Source organism: Heloderma suspectum, chromosome 3 (assembly GCF_057233095.1).
Source record: "Heloderma suspectum isolate Gila_16-S chromosome 3, 16-S_ref, whole genome shotgun sequence".
NCBI lineage: Eukaryota > Metazoa > Chordata > Lepidosauria > Squamata > Helodermatidae > Heloderma > Heloderma suspectum.
The window spans coordinates 22,656,814-22,676,733 of NC_139460.1; the positions used below are offsets into that span (position 1 = coordinate 22,656,814).

Below are 19,920 nucleotides of genomic sequence, written 5' to 3' on the forward strand. Positions count from 1 at the left end.
GCTTGTGTACAAAAACGTGTATATTTGAAAAATGCCCACAAAAATACATACAGATTGCTGTGTGGGGGAGAACCCCCCCGCCCCTCCCCGCCAGACAGTACTGGGACAGAATGAGCTTGGCAGAAGAAGAATGAGAACCTGAATGGGATTGAGCTTGACAGATCCACCCATCCCTACCCAAAACAATTGCAGAGGGGGACGAATAGGAACAAACAGAAGAATGCCCATTTGTTCCATTTGGGAGGTGCTCACCTTTTCCTTCAGTGGCTGTCTTCAGCTCCCTTTTCTTTTCTCTAATTTCTGCAGCAATGGGAGGGGTTAGCTTCTAGCATGCTGAGATGAAACTGCTTTTCATTTTATCACCTGTAGGGGCAGAATTCCCAAGTCAGCCCAGCTAGCAGCACAGCAAAGAACTTCACAGAAGGGAAGTGGTTTGTGGCCTGGAGCTCGTTGACCAAGGTTCTTTCCCAGTCAGTTTGCAATTCCAAGCTGCGTGAATGCCTCAAGGCAGGTAGGCATGGTCGGGCATCTGCCAAGGGTCCACACCTGAGCAGGGGCCCACTGACCACAACCCCCTGGAGTTGTGTCTGCTCTTCACCATTGGACAGCAGTGTGAGCAAGGCAGGTCACCTGGTCGCAGTCTTCCACATTATGGTGAGATGTACTGTATTTCTATTTAAATTTTAATAATTATTTCTAAATGGGCATCTATACATATAAATTAGCATATGTAAATGTTATGCAAATTGGCATCTGCTTTTGTCCTCTTTTTTGGGTGGTGCATATCCACTTTTTTGGCCACCCTAGTGTAATATCCCAGCACTACTGAAATATTCACATCTGGGAAAAAAATTGAAGAACGAGTCTAGAGATGCGGGAGGGGAGAGAGAGATTATAAATAACACAGCTGCTGGGACAAGACCATGGAGAAAATATAGCAGTGTTAATTCTGTATTTTTCTGATTTGAAACACGTTCTTAACGTAACTCTTTCCACCTGATCATTTCTTGGTTAAGCATGTCTCATTCTGTTATGAACAACAACACAGTGGTTTCACAAGGGCAGATACACACAGACACACATGCAGACAGAATGCCAAAAGTATTTGGCAATGCAGCTCTCTTATCATTTCTTATTAGCGACATCCCATTTATGGTTTGAAGAATCCCAAATGTAATTTGAAATGTTTACAACACTGTGGTTCTTTCAGCTAATCGATCTGAAGTGCATTTACAGACCTCAACTAATTGCATTAAGCGCAATTTGTTCTAACTGCATGAAATGCAAACAGTAGATAAGGAATACAAAATTGTAAGCAAAAAGAAGACTTTTCAGATTTGCGAAAAAGACTTTCAGACAGAGTTAGGGCGGAAACTGGTTATTAATGCAGAATCTTGGGGTTGAAAGAGAATCTTAAGGGCTACCTTGCCCGCTGTTGACAGACATATTTCATTCAGGTTTTTGCTTTAAAAATAAAGAATCTAAGATTAATAGAAGAAGTGAAGGCTGTGTCATGGCTGCTCTGAGTCATTGTGATAGCTACAGATGTCGGAGAAATCCTGAACAGATTCAAATAAGTTTGGATTTCTACAGATTCCTCAGCAGACCAGCTTTTTCTGAGTCATGCAAACTTGTGGACCATATGTTCACTTTTGGGGGGGATTTGTGCTAATTTGCATTAGTGTATTTGTGCAACTGTGCAAGTGCAAAAGGACTAATGTGCATTAGTGCTAATGCGAATGAGCGCAAGTAGACAAACATTCTGGTAAAAAAAAAATAAATCTGATTCTGCCAAGAAGCAGACGATGGCATGACAGATGCCTGAGAATCCACGAAATACAGACTGAACAGATTTAACAAAATCCATACATCCCTAGAGATAGCAAAATGGCTTGGTCCTTGATGACCTGTCCATAGACACATAGGAATAGGCAGGTTGGTACTTGGGGCTGAGTTTTTATCACCTAGGAAGTAACAGTTAGCAGAAGGTACCATTCATTTATGACCATCTATTTATCCCAAATATTGGTTTACCCAGGCCAGCATGGCTTTCAGAATTTGCCAGTGGCTGAACTCCCATTTTGTTCAAATACATTTTCACTCAGATCCTCTAAAAATGCTGAAGGCACTTTGTAAAAAAAGAAGAGGCCATATGCTTGGCTTCTCGGTTGTGCTCCCCCCACCCTGAATGGGGGGGGCACAGCCAGTCTTATGTAACAGGGGACTGGTTAATCTTCTGGGTGGGTGGGGGTTGCTTTAATTGGCCATGCTGCCTCCTTCTCATCAGGCCTCTTGTAGATAAGGTGGCCACTTTGGCATTGCCAAAAAAAGAGAGGAAATGCTTTGCCAAAAGAGGATGCAGAACAATACAGTAAAATCAGGAGTTCAAAGGCCTGAGAGAATAAAAAAGTTCTTTGCCTGGCACAGAAAGGACTTCACAGTAGGCACCAGGCAAGCCTCTCTGGAGAGTGCCCCACTTTTGCCAAGAAAGATAATCCACTCTCCTTTGCCCCATATCCCACAGTGCAATGGGGACACTGCTGGCAGGTGTGTGGTTGGCTGGAAAAAGGAGCTTAAAACCCCCCAAGCACATGACCTTCTGTGTCATGGCCCTGCTGGAGGACTCTTCCTCCTTGAAGGAGCTAGAGCTCCCAGAGACGGATGATGCCATTGAACCATCTATATCAGGAGACTTCTGGGAGCATGGCCACTCAGGGGAGAGGAAGTCCATCCCCACAGGAAGCGGGGAGCTCTGTTTCAGAAACAGAGGCTGAGTGATCCCCCTCCCCCCAGTCCCAGAGAGTGTCATAGCCTTAAGAGGTTAATCACAAGGGCTCCTATAAGGAGAAGTACCCAACTGCAAGGGAGGACTCCTCAGGAGAAAGTGACTCCCCATGAGTAGGGCACTGACCAGGAGCTCTGCTGTACTATAGCTGAGCCCTGGGTGGGGCTCAGCAGGCTCAGGTGTTAAAAGCCTTCAGTGTAGGGATGTATGAAAGTCACTTACCTTGAACGAAATTTGATTCGTGGTGGGGGAGGAGGCGCTCCGTCCCTCCTGCCGAAGTTCTGGCCAGGGGGGAGGCACTCTGTCCCTCCCCCCTGAAATTCTGGCCATGGGGGGAGGCGCTCCGTCCCTCCACCCCCGAATCCTGGCCGGCCGGGCCGCAAATGGCGGTGGCTACGGACACCGTTTGCGTCCCTGCAGTCAGCTGTGATAGGCTACATAAATCTTTACGTAGCCTATCACGTTTTGTTGTTGTTGTTGTTTTACTGGAAATGGTGGTGGTGGCAGCCAGTCAGAGGACCGGCCGCTGCAGCCGCCGCCTCCGAACCACCGCCGAACCGCCGCCGGAGCCGCCACTGCCAAGAGCATTCGCCCAAGGTAAGTCCCGTCCCGGGGGGGGGGGGGGGCAGACCGTTTCACCACCAATTTTGGGGGGCCGAATGCGCTGGCATTTGGCCTCCCCGAGATTCGTGGCGAAATTCTCTGACATCCCTACTTCAGTGTCTGCCTACCCAGTGCTCGAAAAAGCACCATTTTTATAGCTCCCGTGTTTTCTGCCTTGCCTCCTGGACCTTGCTTTGTGATTGATGCTCTGTGCTCCTGATCCTTGGACTCCTTCTTGTCTCTTCCTCTGGACTGTGCGATGTATCAGACTGCCTAACTATGATTTGACCTCCGCCTGCTATCTCGACAACTCCTGCCTTAGCCTGACCCCACATATCTCACTGCTTGCCTATGCTATGCTTTGACCTGTTTCATTATCTTGCTTCTTGGTCGTTACCCCTTCACTCAGAGTCTGCTGCCTGCAGCCAATGCAGGATCCTCTGAAAATCCCCTGATTTGGACTAACCGGACAAGTGATCAAGAGCTAAGTATGGAGAGAGTGTGTTCTACACATATGAGAGAAGTGGACAGTTTTTTTTTGTCAATGTTTTGTCAAGCCAAGGAGAGACCAACCTGGCTCATCTATCTGTCAGAGAAGGTGGCTGTTGCAGGGAGCTCAATTCTGCCTCGCTGCCAGAAAGAACACTCAGCTTCTCCAAATGCCCGTTGCCCTGGGATACAGAAGCAAGGGAAAAGAGTGTTCTCCATTGCCAAAGGAACTCCATCCATCAGCCAAAGGAACAAGAGCCACCAATTGCTGTTAAGGCAGGAACACCAGCAAGAGAAGATCAGCGTGGCCCAAAGTGCATTTCAATGCCCACTTACAGCTTACCAGCATGTTCTGGCCTTGAAAAATGGTTTGTTTTGTTCTTTCCTTCCACTCCCCTTCCCTTGTGCGTCTTGTCATTTTAGCTTGGAACCCTGATGGCAGGGCCTTTGTCTTTCTGTTTTATTGATGTGAGCTGCTTTGGGAGACAAGAATGGTCTGAAAAGTGGAATAAAAATGCCATAATTAGATAGATAGATAGATAGATAGACAGATAGATAGATAATCTTCTAAGATGGTAGGGTTATCTGGAGGAGAACCTCCAAAGATGTTGGAGAAGGAAGTCCCCCATTGGGATATGCTGCCAACCTACCCTCCCAGCTCTTTAATCTTTTTTTAATTGTTAAAGTTTATAGTGATTTTGCACAAGTGACTGACAAAATAGTCCCCCAAATCCAGCAACCCTCTAAACCCATAAAAAAGAACATTTAATATTTTACTATTATTATGCTATTACTATTACTATATTTACATCATAAGAAACGCCGGGTTGGATGAATCACAGGTCGGAATTAAGATTGCCGGGAGAATTATCAACAACCTCAGATACGCAGATGATACCACCCTAATGGCAGAAAGTGAAGAGGATCTCAAGAGCCTCTTGGTGAGGGTGAAAGAGGAGAGTGCAAAAGCTGGTTTGAAACTCAACATTAAAAAAACGAAGATCATGGCATCTGGCCCCATCACTTCCTGGCATATGGAAGGGGAAGAAATGGAAGCAGTGACAGATTTTATTTTCCTGGGCTCCAAGATCACCACACATGGTGACTGTAGCCATGAAATTAAAAGACGCTTGCTCCTTGGGAGGAAAGCTATGGCAAACCTAGACAGCATAGTAAGAAGCAGAGACATCACCTTGCCGACAAAGGTCCGTTTAATCAAAGCTATGGTTTTCCCAGTAGTAATGTATGGCTGTGAGAGCTGGACTATAAGGAAGGCTGAGCGCCTTAGAATTGTTGCTTTTGAACTGTGGTGCTGGAGAAGACTCTTACGAGTCCCCTGGACTGCAAGGAGGTCAAATCAGTCCATCCTAAAGGAAATCAATCCTGAGTGCTCATTGGAAGGACAGATACTGAAGCTGAAGCTCAAATATTTTGGCCACCTAATGCAAAGAGAAAACTCTCTGGAAAAGACCCTGATGCTGGGAAAGACTGAAGGCAAAAGGAGAAGGGGACAGCAGAGGATGAGATGGCTAGATAGCATCACTGATGCAATGAATATGGACTTGAGCACACTCACGGAGAGAGCGCAGGACAGGAAGGCCTGGCGTGTTATGGTCCATGGGGTCACGAAGAGTCAGACATGACTGAACGACTGAACAACAACAACAAAATTACTATATTACTAGCAATATTAATATTGTTCTTGCCCCATGAATTTCAGTGGCATTCCTCAAAGACTCAGGGATTGCAACCCTATGCATATATACTCAGAAGCAAGTCTTACTGGGTTCAATGGGGCCTCCTTCCATGAAATGGTGTATAGGATAGCAGCCAAGGACTCTACTCATACAACTTTTGGAAATGAGCAACAAAGCAACTTTTTTTTTAAAATGGCTAAAGAACCTATAACTCAAAACCTTCTCTTCTGCAACAAACTAGAATCATAGAATCATAGAATAGTAAGGTTGGAAGGGGCCTACAAGGCCATTGAGTCCAACCCCCTGCTCAATGCAGGAATCCAAGTCACAGCATCCCTGACAGATGGCTGCCCAGCCTCGTCTTGCATGCCTCCAGTGTGGGAGAGCCCACTACCTCCCTAGGTCATTGGTCCAGGTCATATTGCTCTAATAGTCAGGAAGTTTTTCCTGATGTTCAGCCAGAATCTGGCTTCCTGTAACTTGAGCCTGTTATTCCGTGTCCTGCACTCTGGGATGATGGAGAAGAGATCCTGGCCTTCCTCTCTGTGACAACCTTTCAAGTCCTTGAAGAGTGCTATCGTATCTCCCCTCAGTCTTCTCTTCTCAAGGCTAAACATGCCCAGTTCTTTCAGTCTCTATTCACAAAGTCTTTTGTTTCCAGTCCCCTGATCATCTTTGTTGCCCTCCTCTCAACCCTCTCCAGCTTGTCTGAGTCCTTCTTAAAATGTGGCGCCCAGAACTGGACATAGTACTCCAGATGAGACCTACCTAACCAGTGCTGAGTAGAGGGGAACTAGTACTTCCCAGGATTTGGAAGCTGTGCTTCTATTAATGCACCCCAAGGTAGCATTGGCCTTTTTTGCAGCCATATCACATTGTTGGCTCACTAAAGAAAACACATACAAAGGCAACTTTCCTTGATTGATTGATTTACATGCAGAGCTGCTTGTTGTAGACTAACATTTCTTTCCCATTTCTTTGTGCTTTTGTAAAGCTGAAATTTAAATTAAATAACTGAAGCAAACTCTACAGAGCTTAAATTGATATACTGTAAGTGAGAAACTCAGAGATAAGTGTTTCAAATTGTAAACCAATTGCTTTAAAAGCCTTGTAGGGCCTAAGCAGCTGAAAATAGGTAATTTGCTTTAAATCAGAGCGTAACATATTGCTGTTAAAACACATCTATTGCTCAAATATAAATGACTAAGCACTGTTATGCTGTGGTTTTCTTCAGCCGGTGTAACTGCTGAACAGTTGAGGCCAGAATGAATATTATTTGTGATGGTTTCTGAAAATTTTGTGCTTTTAATATATTTAGGTTAACCTGCAGCCTAAACAGGAAATGATAAGAGAGAGAGCTAGAAATGTGACAGACCATTTCACTACACTTTCTTGTAGCTCATGCCGTCATTTTCAAGAGGAAACATGCAGTTTTCTTTATACTTCTTTATTTCTTTATTTATCCCATGTATTTGTTGCTCTGTGTGGGAAAATTATATATATTGTGGTGAGATGGAGGATTTTTGGGTGTTATTAAAGTTTGGGTGTAATAAAGTTTGCATTCAAATATATATATATATATATATATATATATGGAAAAATGTAAATGTTATGTTGGTTATTATGACAGAAGGGAAACAAATATACTGTTTTGATTGGCTGTGGTGATGATAGCGCTTCAGCGTGATTGGGCTTCTTTCCTGGGATGGGATTGGACAGTGGGATTCTATAAGGCATTAGACTAGCCTTCCCCAACCTGGTACCCTCCGAATGTGATGGGTAACAACTCCCAACATCCTCAACCAGCATCGCCAAAGACAGCAGAACAAAAACACACCGACTCACTTTTGAAAGACCAAGAGGGAGCTAGTTTGACGAGCATCTAATAACACAGTTCCACCATGAGGAAGGCACACCTGAAAAAAATCTGCAGAAATCCTAACCACCCCAAGTTGCCTGTCAAAAATATCTTGTGGGGAACAAAATGGTTCTACTTCAATAGCAGCTTTATGACAATTCACCCCTGCCCAGATATGGCAATGTCACATTTAGATTGTAGTCTTATTATTTTAATGTAATGATCTTGAAGGATAAAAGGGCAAAAGGAAACACTTGCCTGTAGGTAAGTCCCATTGAACTCAATGGGGTTTACTTCTGAGTAGGTAAGGATAGGATTGCAGTGTAAAATGCTAATTTTAGCATGTCCAAAGAGCTGTCATTCATATATATATATATATATATGAATATATTTATATGAATTTTATATTAATCTAATTTAGATTGATATATTAATTAATGTATATAATATATCAATTTTATATACTTATAATTGCCAAAATTGAAATTGGTATCGGTATGTATTCTTTATGTTACTAACTAATTTGATAAAAAAATGCATTTTTAGAAATGGAAAAAGATTCCACAGAAAAGTATAGCAGCAGAAAAAACACACACAACAACCATGGCATTTTTTTTTTCCACCCTGTGTCATTGTGGGATACTTCCATTTTATTGGTTCAACAGCCCTGAGAGGAAAGCTAACTGAAAGACTGACTGAGTGTCTCTGAACTTTGTGGAAATTTGAATTCCATTCTTATAGACAGATATTGTAGATGCCCATTACATCACACAGCCTGTTTCTACAATGATTGAATTTTAATCATTTGTAAAGTCTCCCAATCCCCTCCAACCTTTAGGAGAAGCTAAACAAAAATATAAGATCTAGCTTGATCTTGTCCAAGTTTATTAACTCTGAGTCAATAAGCTATGAAAATCAGAACAGAGTGAAAGCCCCAGCTCATAATTTTAAAATGGAAAGGTAAAACAGAAGGTGGAATTGAAGCTGTAATGAAATTTTCTGCCTTAATGCATAAAAATGACTTACCACAGCATGGGGGAATTCCTTTGTTAACGAATAATGTCTGTCTTTAGGGCAGATGAATTCATTATTCCCAAGATGATAAGAGACAAAGAAGAGGAATAAAGAAGCAAATTAAAAAAAATCACATTCTTTACTGAGAAAAAGAAGTCTTCCTTGAGGTATGGAGACTGTTCTTCCCATTAGAGTGCTTTTATTTATCTGTCTTAAAAACCCATCATAAAATTGCCATCAAGGCTCAGTTCAAAGTGTTGGTCTTAACCTATCAAGCCCTCTGCAATCTGGCCCTGGGTTACCCGGCAGAATGTTGCCCCCCCCCATATGTGCCTCTTCAGGTATTAAAATAATGGGATGGAGTCCTGCTTTGAATTCTTCTACTAACTTTTCCCAACCTGGAGCCCCCCAGACGTGTTGGACAGCAATTCCCATAATCCTCAGCCAGCAGGACCAATGGCCAGAGCTGATGGGCTAGGTTGAGGAAGACTGATCTAAGGAATACCACATGGCACAAAGAAACAGTTCTTCCTTCCTGCCTTCCTTCCTCTCATACTTCCCCATCTTTCACCATATCCTCCAACCTCTCAGCACATAGTTTAATTATGGAATTTGATTCCACAAGATGTAGTTGATAACCACCAACATGGGTGGCTTTAGAAGGGGATTAGATTAATTCAAGAAGGAAAAGCATATCAATGGCTATTTATTTATTGCTTGCATTTATATCCCTCTTTTCTTCCATTACGGAACTCAAGGTGGCTACATGTGGTTCCCAGGTGGTCTCCCCTCCAAACGCTGACCAGACCCAAACCTGCTTAGCTTCAGCAAGGTGGCTGTCTCATGTGCCTTCAGACTATGATCTGGGACCCTAGTCAGCTATTAGTCAGGAAGGCTGTATATTTCCTCCAGTGTCAGAGGCAGCATGCCTCTCAATCCCAGTTGCTAACAGATGCAAGCAGGAAGATGCTATTGCTCTCATCCCCTGCTTGTGGGTTTCCCCACAGTCATCTGGTTGGTCTCATGTGCGACATTGGGGTTTCCATTCCATTTTAGCCCAACGAGATTCTGCAGTGTTTCCGTTAGTGGTGGCAAACTATTTTTTTTTTCTAATTCCGGAAATTCTTTTTGGATTTTTTCCCAGGCACCAAAAAGGTAACAACGTTGATGCCAGGAGGACCTCATCAGGGAGCTTGTTCCACAGATGGGGGGGCCAGCACTGAGAACGCCCTCTCCCTCGTTGCCGCCTTCTGAGCTTCCCTCAAAGGAGGTACCCAGAAGAGGACCTTAGATGCTGAATGTAGCATACGGGTAGGTTCATTTCAGGAGAGGCGTGCTGTCAGGTATTGCTCTCCCAAGCTGTGTAGGAGTTCCTAAGTTAAAACCAGCACCTTGAATTGAGCTTGGAAGCATATAGGCGGCCAGTTCAAGCAGGCCAGAGTCGGTCTTCCATGTGTGTACCTTCTAGTCCCAGTTTTCAATCTGGCCACTGCATTTTTGCACGAGCTGCAGCTTCTGAGCCATATTCAAAGGCAGCCCCACATAGAGCACATTGCAGAAATGCATCCTAGTAATTATTTTCAAACATGAATATACAGATATAAATTAGCATATGCAGAGTTTATGCAGACTTGTGTCCTGTGGGCCTGGCCCCCAAATCTTTTAAGCAGGCCTGGTCCTCCCATGAGGCAGAATGAATCCCTTGCCTGAGGCAGCACAGCAGGAGAGATGGCGAGCGGCCCACTTTCCCCACCTGTGCCAGGTGGACCTGCTGCCACTGCCTCCTCCAGGGGGTGATCCGGAGAACCCCACTGGCCGCTCCCCCATGGCATTTGCCACAGTGGGAGAGCAGAGCTCTCCAGAGCAACTGCCTGCTCAGCAACACTAGCGGCTGGCTGGTCCAACTCTCCTGCTGTGGCAAATGCTGCAGCGAGAGAGCAGCTGGCGGGGCTCTTTGCCCTCTGTCTCGCTCTGAGGGGATCCTCAGAGCAAAACAGAAGATGGCTGCTGCTGTCAGCCACCTGCCCTCTGGCTTGTGCTGAAAGTCATCTCAGTATGAGCCAGAGCATGGGATCTCTTGAGAGTTGTGTTGGCTACAGGAAGGATCTGACAGACCGTCTCCTGGGATATCCCTCCCACAATGCCTGACTCTGAGGAAGGCCCCCCTCAGAGCTAGACGTTCGGGCCTGGCTGGCTGTATGAATTGCTGCGTCAGCCAGAGGAAGCAGCCAGTGCGTCTCTTTGGAGAGCCAGCCAGGCCCGTGGGACTCTCCAGGGAGCAGGTGGTGGCAATGGGGTGTCCTGGGCATGACGGCAAGGGGCTGGGGTAGGGGGGCTGTGGCAGCATGCGGCAGCACACAGCAGCTTGCAGTGTGGATGCGTGTGTGCCCTCCCGCCTTAGGCAGTGGGAGAGCTTGTGTCAGCACTGCCTTTAAGTACCCAGCAAGGTCACCAGCTAAGTGTATCATAGCAAGTGGATTTGAGCAAAAGGTGTCTCTGTGAGTCAAGAGGTTCAGACCATCAACTCCATACTGCTGTTGTGCTTTGTCTGCAGTGTGGATAAACAGAAGGCTCCCATCTCCAGACAGAGTCATTAACCCAGCACCTTTCACAAGTGATAAACCTTCAGAAAACAACAACAACAACAACAACAATGGCAGACGAAGGCAAAGGGAGACCCGGCCGTCAATTAAAAAGCTGGATTCATTACAAATCTCCTGCTGCTGATTGTGTCGTCTGCAGCACAAAGGCACTTTTCGATAATAAAGCCGCCTGCTGATTTGAGCACAGAGCGAGTGCACCGCCAATCACAAACAGGCTTTGGGGTGCAATAAAAGAAAATCGCTAAGCAACAGCTGCACCTTCCCCAAAATCAGACGGAAAGCCAGGGAGGATTAGAAAAGGGCTAAACCAAAAACATCCTCACGGTGCACGCAGCAGCGTATCCTTCACGTCAGAACTGCCATCAAGGTTGTAAATCATGAAGAAGGTGTCATCCAAATACCAAATGTAGCAGTGTTTTAAGAGACAACTATACTGAACACACACATAAAGAAACAAATACACACAATTTGAGTAAAACTAGAAAAGCCATTCAAAACACTAACACAAAGAATAGAGCTCTTCAGTGTAATCCACATTTACCCTCATATTCATGGGATCTCTCCCCCCCGCCCCCAATTAAGAACAAGAATAAACTAATGTGGCCAGGGAAGGAAATGGTCTAGCAATTAAAGTTTAAATACATACATACATAAATATCCTTCCTTATCCTGGAATTCAAATCAATAAATTGATGCCCTCCTGTGTTCAAGAGCTTAGGCAGGAGTTCATAACAAGTGAGGGCTGTGTGTATGTGTAGAATAGGGATGTACGGATTATGTTAAATCCATTCCATCTGTGTTTTGCGGATTGTTAGGTGTCTTTCATTTGCTCAGTAACAGAAGCATTTTTTTAAAACCAGGGTTTCATTCTACTTGCGCTAATTCACATTAGAGCATTAGCACAAATGCACATTGGTGCTAATGAACACTAGTTAATGTGCATTAGTGCTGATCCCCCCCCCCAAGTGAAAACCTGGCCCACAAGTAGAGCTGTGTGCAAATGGCCTCTTGAAATTCTCCACCTTACTTGTGGGCAGAGGAAGTTGGGAGACAATTTCACTGAATTTCTCCAGGGGGAGGAGAAATTCTCAACAGTTTCTCCCAGGTAGGGCCTCCCATTGACATGGCTTGTAGTTTCTTTTTTGGTAAGGGTTTTGCAGGGTTTTGTGCTGCAAAAGCATCAACGACCTTGGCAGGCTGCCCCCCTGTTTGTATCCACAGCAATGCAGGTGGGGGCAGTGTGGTGTCTAGCTCTAGGGATGTTAGTGCTTTGTCAAAATCTGACCCCCAATTTCCCGAAAGTTTTCTCCCCTCCGGGAAAGAGGCCTCCATTGTCCGGGCTCATTTGGGATGTTTTATAGTTTATTTTTGTGGTATTTTGGAGTGTACCTAATCACAGCTAGCTAGGGGTGTATGGATTCCCCACCATCCGTTCCAGTGGGGAATCCGTGGGGGGGGGGAGGCAACCCATTTCTCCCCCCACCCAGAATCCTCTGGAGCGGCTCCACTCTGCGAGGATTCCATGGAGCCGCACCGGCTATAGGGCCGCTTACCTTGCCGGCCAGAGCCATTCGCCTCCTCTGCTCCGATCACCATTTCTTTCTTTCTTTTTTTAAATGGCGATTGGCAGGATGTGCCCATAGACTTATACGCAAATAGAGCTGTGAATCTTGCATATACGTCTGTGTGTCCATAGGCTTATACGCAAGATTCATGGCTCTATTATGCGTATGTCTATGGACACACCCTGCTGAACGCCTTTTTTTAATTTAAGAAATGGCGATCGGTGCAGAGGAGGTGAACGGCTCCGGTGGAAGAAGCAGCTGAGTGCTGTTCCGCCTCCAATCCTCCTGGAGCGGAGGTAAGTGGTGCCGATCCGCCGCGGATTCCTGAGGCCAGATTCCAAAGAATCCGGCCTCATTTGAATCCGTGGAGGATTTCTCTAACATCCCTACAGCTAGCCTCCCAGGCTGCCTGCACATCCTGAGCTGAAAAAGCCCCAGGGGAGGAATTACCTCATAGGGATGTGCAAATCCACCCCTGTCTGGGTTCTCTAGGCTCTTGCCCAGCCCCTGCCCCCACTCGCTGGACCACGCTCGAGCCCCTCCCACACTCAGTGAGCAGCCAGCACTCACCCTGGCAGCCTCATTGAGCTCTGCAGTCACCATCTTTTGAAAAACAAAATGGCGACTGCAAAAATATGCATATTTGTGCATGTGTGAATTGCACATTCTCAAAAATGCGCATTTTGCACATATGCAAATATGTACATTCACAAAAGGCGCATTTTGCATACACAAATATGCACATTTTTGCAATCACTATTTTATTTTTCAAAAAATGGCAACCACGGAGTTCGATGAGGCTGCCAGGGTGAGTGCTGGCTGCTCACTGAGTGTGGGAGGGGCTCGAGCGTGGTCCAGCGAGTGGGTAATAAAAAACAAACAAACCGCGTACGCAAAAATTGCGTTCCTTATTTTTGGCCGTCTTAGTCTACATAAATATTTACGTAGACTATGACAGCGAAAATAAAGGGGAACGCAAATAGCGTACCGGGCGCTATTTGCGTCCCTTTTTGATTCGCCATCTTAGTCTACATAAATATTTACGTAGGCTAAAATGGCAAATCAAAAAGGGACGCAAATAGCGCCCGCTACGCTATTTGCGTTCCCCTTTATTTTTGCTGTCATAGTCTACGAAAATATTTACGTAGACTAAGATGGCCAAAAATAAGGAACGCAAATGGTGGCGGCCGTAGCCGCCGCCGCCATTTGCATTCGCGGGTTTTTTTTTTTTTTTTACCCAGCCATGATAGGCTACGTAAATCTTTACGTAGCCTATCACGTCTTGTAAAAAAAAAACAAAACCCCGACAAGACTGCAAATGGCGGCAGTGGCAGCTGGTCGGAAGACCAGCTGCTGCAGCTGCAGCCGCTGCCGCCGCAGCCGCTGCCGCCACCGCCACCGCTGCCGCCACCTAGAACATCCGCCCCCGGTAAGTCTCATCCCGGGGGGGATCCGTGGGGGTGGTGGTGGGGGGGGTGGCAGGCTGTTCCGCCACGGAGTTCGGGGGGCCGAATGCACTGGCATTTGGCCTCACCGAGATCCGTGGCGGTATTCTCTGACATCCCTAAGTGCAACTGTTTCTGGATCCAGCCATGCCATGCCCGGCCATCTGCTAGGATCTTCCATTCCACCCCTTCCCCATTTCCCCCCACTCAGTAGACAGTCAGCATCCCTTAGCCACTGAGCAAATCAGTTCTGACTGTGCTGATTTGGGGTGTGTGTGTCCTTCTTTAATTTCCTTTCTGAACTTTTTTTTTTTTGGTACTTCAGCAAACATTAGGGTCCTCCCAAGCCTGTTGATACCTCCCACTTGTATGTGTGGTGCCAGTAAAGATCCACCCTCGGACACTGAGTTTGCCGTTACCATATAATATTCTGGGTGCTCTATTAGCTAAAGTGTGACCCAAAAATGCAGCACTGTTGCCAGCCTATTTATATCTCTGATTAACACAATTACCTGCAACCCAAATTGGGTGTCAGAAAGCCTAGCCTCTCCAGGCAAACTGGAGAGGAACTCTTCCAAGCTTGGCCCCAAAGAAATCCTTGGGTGGAGGTCCCCTGCTGTGGCCCACCACCAAAGAGTGGAGCCTCCAACCCTTCTGCATCAAGAGAGTGTCTCTATGTAGCACTTGTGGAGTGGACATGATCTCCGTAGGCTGCATCAATTGTTTGTTTATTTATTTATTTACAACATTTGTATACCACTCTACATCGAAACAGATTCTGGAGGGGTGAACAACAAGAGATAAAATGAACAAAAGATAAAAACAAAGAAACATGACATTAAGATTGTTCTTTAAAAAACAGCCTGCTAATAAAACCGAGGCTGGTTAAGTAAGGAAGCCTTCCTGGAACAGAACTTTCAGTTTTCAATTTTCAATGGAGTTTTCGTAGGGATGGACGAAAGCCCCTTACCTGGTCCCGCAGCTTGCTTCGTGGTGGGGGGGAGGCGCTCCGTTTCTCCCCCCAAAATTCTTGGCGGGTGGGGAGGCGCCCTGTCCCTCCCCGCCGAAATTCTGGCTGGGGGGGAGGCGCCCCATCCCTCCCCGTGGAAATTCTGGCCGGGGGGGAGCGCCCCGCCTCTCCGGCCACGAAAGTTCTTCTGCCGGGAAGGTAAAAAAACAAACAAACGTGATAGGCTACGTAAAGATTTACATAGCCTATCACAGCTAGATTTTCCAAAAACACCGTGATAGGCTACGTAAATCTTTTACGTAGCCTATCATGGCTGACTTTGGAAAAAAAAAAAAAAAGCGCATACGCAAATGGTGGCGCCCATGGGTGTTTTTGGAAAATCTAGCCATGATAGGCTACATAAATCTTTACGTAGCCTATCACGTTTGTTGTTTTTTTTTTACTTGGAAATGGCGGTGGTGGCAGCCGGTCGGAAGACCAGCTGCTGCCGCCGCCGCACCGCCGCTGGGACCCGCCGCTGTGAGGGACATTCGCAAGAGGTAAGTCCCATCCCAGGGGGGAGGGTGGGGGGTGTCGGAGAATTTCTCCACCAATTTCGGGGGGCCAAATGCGTTGGCATTCGGCCTCCTGGAGATTCGTGGAGAAATTCTCCGACATCCCTAGCAGGATGCACCAAAAAAAACCCAATGTTGGTGCCTGCCTGACCTCCAGAGGCAGAGAGTTCCATAGGAAGGGAGCCACCACACTGAAGGCCCCCCCCCCATCTTTAACTTGCTCTTTGGGGAGTTGAGAATTCCGAATTTGGGAATTAATTAAATTCCCTTTCATATAGCATTATTCGTGAGCTTCTTCTTCACTGAAGGCTCCATAGGTGGAACCACCAGGTGCATGCCCTCTGATGACCTCAGTGATTGGGCAGGTTGGTAAGGGAGAGGGCACTCTCTCAGTTATCCTGGTCCCAAGTTGTTTAGGGCTTTGTACACTAGTAGTGATACCTTAAACCTGGCCCAGTAGTGAATGGGCAGCCAGTGCAGATCCGTCAGCAAAGGAGTTGCATGCTGAAAAGGGGCAGCTCCTCCAGCTTCCAGAGCAGCCTAAAGGGTGGCCTCACATAGAGCGCATTGCTCCTGAGGCATGCCTTAGGCCTCTGCTGCCTGTGTTGCTTATGACACCCATGCCACAGGTTCTAGCTGTGAACCAGAACAATCTCCTTTAATGGGGCAGGAAGGACTGAAGAACAGCTCCCTTGTTCTCAAACTTCTTGTTCTTAAACTCTTCTGTCCATGAGCACCCCATGTCACTTTGATTTTCAGATATTCCAATCCTCAAATTATCTAATCAAATAATTACATCGTCCTCATTATCTCGGCCAAATCATTTCATTTTTACTCTATTTTTACTTATTTAATCATACATTCATTCATTCCATTTCTATGCTACCCAGTAGGTGAAGCCCCTGCACCTACTTTAGAGTAAACATGAAAAAAAAAAAAGATGTAGCTGCTGGATATGGATTTAAAGCAATATCTGTTTTGACCCCCCCCTTTCATTTTCAAAATAAATTATCAGCCTCACTCTACAGGTAGCAACTCTACACTTGCTCTTCAAAATGCAATTTTGCCTCCAAAGAATCAGCATAAAGTGGCTTCCTTAGCTTCACCAGAGAGGCTTTTTAGAGTAGATGGTTTGATCTTCTCCGATGACAGTCTTATGCAGCCACACAAAACCTTCCCAAGTAACTTGCCTGCAAGGCTCATTGATTTGTTTCAGATCATTAATGGTCTAATTGACCATTTCCTAAGCAAGAACATATACTAAGTACATAATTGCTATTATGAATCAGTATTCTGAGCTGGCCAATACTAGCGGAGGAGTCAGCTGGTGTGTGCATGCCCTCTTTATTCTACCAGATAAATACTTAACATTAATAGTTCCTCAATCAGGAAGTGCCAGTTTTTCTATTGATAGAACAGTCTGTCTGTGTGAGCCTCTGTGTGTCTGTCTTTGTTTCTGTGTGTCTCTCTGTGTGTTTGTGATCACAGAAGAGAAATGGGACTGCATAGTTGCCCCTGAAATGTCACTTACAGAGTGCAAGCTGATACATGTTTACTCAGAAGTTAGTCCCATTGAGATCAATGGGTTTACTCCAAGGAAAATGGGTATAGGATTGCAGCCAGTGGGTTAGATCCAGATTTATGCTGGATCAGGTGCAGTGAGGGTAGTGGGCTTCCCTGCCCCCTCCTTTCCATGGCAGCCCCTCCAGTCCCCAGAAAATGCCACACAGAGAGAGGGTTCACACATCACACTAAGCCACCCTGAGAATAAGCCACCATGGGTTGTTTGTTTGCTTGCTAACCTGACAGCCAACTGGGCTTGCTGTGGCTTGTTTCCCCTCTTATTCCCTCTCAGTCCTCCCACTGGCTCTGGCATGTATCCCAGGCACCTTTGCGGCAGAACTCTTTGTTTTCTCTGTCCCTGCCTCAGCTTTTGCCACTCTGGCCAGCTGTCTCTGTAGCTGTTCCCAACAACCCATGAGGAAGTCACCCTGCAAAGTTCGGACAACACAACAAGCCACCATGGGTATCAATCAACAACTTTAAAACAAGCCATGGGTTCTCAGGGTGGCTTGTTTGTGAAAAATAAGGTTTGCCAGGTTTGCACAACACAACAACCCACCATGGGGGATCAGCCAGCCATATGTGAACCAGGTCAGAGATTTACAAGACCCTTCTGAAAGGGCTGAGCTGTGTTGTGGCATGTGGGAATATCCCCCCCTCCCCAAATCAGTCAGAGGGACCTTTCATGAGTGGAGCCTTTCCTCTCATGGTAGGTTCCTTCCTCTCATGGTAGGTTCCTTCCTCTCGGATCCAACTCCTAGTCTGCAGCCCTAGGCATACTTATCTCAGAGTATGGAGTACTGAACACACTGGAACTTACTTCTGAGTAAGTGTAACCCCCATGAACTGGTTGGTTCAGTCATTGTTCAGGGGAGAGGCAGGAAGAAAAAAGTAATCAGCTGAGTAATAACTATGGTCTCATCACAATATATAAGGTAAATTGAATTGATATATAATATGAATTCAATTCATGGTTGATTTGCAACGGGAGAAGAATCAATGTTTTGTGTATCTGTTATTTGTTACATTTACATAGTTATTGCAAGGCTATGTCCTTCAAATTGCAATTTATAAATTGTAATTTGTTGTGGTTGTCCTGTTGCTTTGGGACTAAAGCAGTTTGCAGAGAGACAGCTCTGAAATAATTTTTAACTTTTCATAAATGATCTGGAATTAGGAGTGAGCAGTGAGGTGGCCATGTTTGCTGATAAAACCAAATTATTTAGGGTGGTTATAACAAGAAGGGATCGCAAAGAGCTCCAAAAGGATCTCTCCAAACTGGGAGAATGGGCCATGAAGTGGCAAATGAGGCTCAATGTAAGTAAGTGTAAAGTGAAGGACATTGGGGCAACAAATCCTAACTTCACATATGCACTGATGGAATCTGAGCTGGCAGTGAATGACCAAGAAAGACATCATGGTCTTCAATGAAAATGTCGATCCAGTGTGTGGTTGCTGTAAAAAGTGCAAATTCCATATTAGGCATAATTAGGAATGGGATCAGAAATAAAACTGCTGATATCTTACTGCCCTTGTACAACTCTGTATTACAATAAGGATGGACGGACTCATCTCTGTCCAGGGTGCAGGGGAACTCAGTGAGCTGCCCCCTCACCTGTGTGGCGTGGACCCGCTCGGTGAGCCTCCCTGCCCACCCCCCCACCCCCCGAGCCACATGAGCCACCCCTCCTCTGTGTGCCAAGGACTCTGGCAGTCAAGCCCTTGTGCTTTATGCACAAAAGATCTTGATTCCTGGATTCCTTGGTGCCGCGCATGCCCCAAGTGCTCTAGCCTCCTCCTCCTCCTGAGGAGGACAGGGCTGGTGTGCTTGGGTGCCATCGAGGCCCCTCCTGCCTGTGCTGGTCAAGGATTCTGGGGGGAGGGACGGAACGCCTCCTCCCCCCACCATAAACATAATCCAAGGAAAGGTAAGTACATTTCGTACATCCCTATGTCCAGCTTCATCTAAAATGCCTCCAGTGTGGGAGAGCCCACCAGCACCCTAGGTAATTGGTTCCATTGTCGTATTGCTCTAATAGTCAGGACGTTTTTCCTGATGTTCAGCCGGAATCTGGCTTCCTGTAACTTTAGACCATTATTCTGTGTCCTGCGCTCTGGGGTGATCGAGAAGAGATCCTGGCCTTCATCTCTGTGACAACCTTTCAAGTACTTGAAGAGCACTATCATATCTCCCCTCAGTCTTCTCTTCACAAGGTAAACATGCCCAGTTCTTTCAGTCTCTCCTCACAGGGCTTTCTTTCCTGTTCCCTGATCATCTTCGTTGCCCTCCTCTGAAACCTCTCTGGTTTGTCTGCGTCCTTCTTAAAGTGTGGTGCCCAGAACTGGATACAGTACTCCAGATGAGGCCTAAACCAGTGCTGAGTAGAGGGGAACTGGTACTTCATATGATTTGGAAACTATACTTCTATTAATGCAGCCCAAAATAGCATTTGCCTTTCTTGCAGCCATGTCACCTCGTTGGCTCATATTCAGCTTCTGATCTACAACAACTCCAAGATCCTTCTCGCTTGTAGTGTTGTTGAGCCACATATCCCCTGTAACTGTGCATTTGGTTTCTTTTTCCTAGGTGAAGAACTTGGCATTTATCCCAATTAAATTTCAGTCTGTTGTTTTCTGCCCAGCGCTCCAGCCTATCAAGATCACTTTGAATTTTGCTTCCATTTTCCAAGGTATTAGCTATCCTGCCCAATTTTTTGTAATCTACACATATGATCAGCATTCCCTGCACCTCCTCTTCCAAGTCATTAATAACA

At 45.9% G+C, this 19,920-nt stretch overlaps 1 long non-coding RNA gene across 2 annotated transcripts; it reads left to right on the plus strand.

The window, feature by feature from the left end:
* Positions 1–358: 358 nt before the first annotated feature.
* On the plus strand, positions 359–11,757 carry LOC146349430 (uncharacterized). Of its 2 annotated transcripts, XR_014788800.1 has the most exons (4): positions 359–654; positions 8,506–8,613; positions 9,591–9,757; positions 11,001–11,756. It is a non-coding gene; the product is annotated as an uncharacterized LOC146349430 (long non-coding RNA). The 2 variants fall into 2 exon arrangements; XR_014788799.1 differs by lacking the exon at positions 8,506–8,613 and having other exon boundaries at positions 368–654; positions 11,001–11,757.
* The last annotated feature ends 8,163 nt before the right edge of the window (positions 11,758–19,920 follow it).